Raw genomic sequence first — 2,500 nt, 5'->3', positions numbered from 1 at the left:
CTTTCCAGGAATCGAAGATACATTAACACAAAGCTTCTCTAGTCGGCGCTTTACCAGGGATTTCAGCACCTTCTCCTACATAACTCCACGGTTTTCTTCGAAAGGGAATATTTTTTTTTCATGATATCACTAACAGACTCGCCAGTTGGCCAGAGGGAATTTCACTCCCAGCTAGGACAGTAGCGTCGTTCCGAACTTCGAGTTTTGGTGTTAGGCAATGATAACCCCGCAATAAATGGTATGGCCGAATGGTTCCACCGACCCTATAATATAACTACCTCCATATGGGAACATAAACTACTACTTGTTCTGCTGGAAACTAAGACCGCATGCAAGGCGGATCTGCAGTGTACGCCACCTGTTTGTAGCACTTCCCTCTTCTTTCCATTGATTTATGCTGCACATACAACCAGCGAGCCATCAGTCACAGCCGAACTACAATAAAATTTGCCGAGCATCCACCCCGTCTCATCTCGACGAATCAGATCTACAGCACAGCACACATTCTGCACACCGCCACTCTGACCGTCCTATGACTGGCCATTCCGGGCAGTTGAGAGGACGGACAGGCAGGTCGCCTAAATCATATTAAACAAGAAAGGTATCGTTAGCACCAGCCGAGTAAAGCTGACATACATGAAGGAAAATTCTCAATTATTCTCAAGCTTTGACAATAAAGTTTGAAATTCAGCTATAACACAAAGCAAACTCAGAATATTCGGTGGAAGCCTCTTCAGCCGAAGCGTCCCAGTTGTCGCGGCTGTCATACTTTACGCCACGTATCCACGGCGTATCCCCTTCTACAGCCCAGCTACTCTTACTATTATTATTATTATGTTTTTTTCATATTCACACAAAGGAGACTAAATATGTGTGGAGAGAGAGAGAGAGAGAGAGAGAGAGAGAGAGAGAGAGAGAGAGAGAGAGAGAGAGAGAGATAGAGAGAGAGAGAGAGAGAGAGAGAGAGAGAGAGAGAGAGAGAGAGAGAGAGAGAGAGAGAGAGAGAGAGTGAGTGAGTGAGTAGCAGATAGAAAAGCAGATAGATAGGTAGACATAAATAGATATACAGATAGATAGACAGAAAGATAGATAAACAGGCAGACAGTCAGTGTCAGTCAGGAGTAGGAGGTAGGTAAATACCTAAACAGAAAGAGATAAATAGAGAAATAGATAGAGGTATATATATAGATCGACAGAGAGACGCGAATTTATCTGTACTAAAATTTTGAAACAAAAAAGTGTGGCAAGACAAACCGTTATGTTTTTCTTTCAGTTTCGTATGTATACAAATATATAGTGCGTTAAAGCGCCTAAGTATCCGTAAATATAAGTATCTTTAATCCTTTCTCTGATTTCCCCAGATCGCAAAACTAGAGATAAGAAATGCACAAATATTCTTCTAGCACAAACCAACACTAGGTCGGGCGGGAATCGGTGCTCATAGATTAATTCATACCAACAAATCTATTCAGGGACTTTCACTCGTCTTCCTGATTAGTATTATACATGTAAAGGTCTACACTAGTCAGTCACTAATACCTTTGGAGCTTTACACGATTGAAATCAAATGGTCTCGATAATGAATGCGCCTTCGTTTTCTTTTGACGACGTCGAAGCATCTCTAAACGCATCTCTAAATGAAATAGAAAACGGGAAACAGCTCCCTATAAATAGTAATGAACACAGACACAGTAACGTGTACACAAAGATGAAAAGGGCCCATTTCGATTACGTGTCTGTTTGATGAGGATCTCATGGCGAGGCACCATTTAATTTCTATTCCTATTGTAGTGTTTTTCCCTTTGTATGGTAATGAATGTGGTTGGAGGAATAAGGCGAAACCATTTACTGGGCCCACACTTAAATCTGAGAAAAAATCTTGTTATTCGTAACAGGTATTACAAATTGAAGAAAACGGGGAGTGTATACTTGATGTCAAAAAACAAAACACTCGTCGACAATATATTTGCGTATTTATCGCTGATAAATGGATCTTGCAGGAGTGTGGTCAAATGCAAATAACTTTTCTGGCTAATTGTAAAGTGAAGCAAGTGTATCGTAGTTTTAATATCATATAATCAGTATCTTTTAATTAGTTTTATGATATGTGACCTATTTCCTCCTCATTTCTATTCTGTATGTTTTTTTTTCAATCTTTACTTATTTTTTTTTTTACCTAATAATCCCTGCGCATCAACTATTTACGTTTTCAGGTAATGATATTTGGAACGAGATTAATATCATTTATAATTTGTATTAACAGTGCTCATTTGTTGCTTTCTCTGTGCAGAATATTGTATATACATAATTTATATACTATATTGGATTTTCCTAACATGCTGGTGCGCATACATACAGCCACACATATACATATACACGACAAAAATATCTGCACGCACACACACACACACACACAGAGTGAGTTGCATATTATGCCGTGAAAAATAAGCGACAAGAGCATCTTTTCTTTTCCGCCTCTGCCTTGATCCCAGCTGATGCC

The 2,500-nt window shown here is 39.5% G+C and overlaps 1 protein-coding gene across 1 annotated transcript in view; it reads left to right on the top strand.

The window, feature by feature from the left end:
- Positions 1–2,500, top strand: part of LOC138859838 (synaptogenesis protein syg-2-like) — a gene marked incomplete in the record, with an annotated part of 129,225 nt that overhangs the window by 61,457 nt on the left and 65,268 nt on the right.

Source organism: Penaeus vannamei, chromosome 38, assembly GCF_042767895.1.
Source record: "Penaeus vannamei isolate JL-2024 chromosome 38, ASM4276789v1, whole genome shotgun sequence".
NCBI classification, from domain to species: Eukaryota; Metazoa; Arthropoda; class Malacostraca; order Decapoda; family Penaeidae; genus Penaeus; species Penaeus vannamei.
The sequence above is the reverse complement of the archived record's forward strand: the minus strand, read 5'-3'. Positions and strand labels throughout refer to the sequence as shown.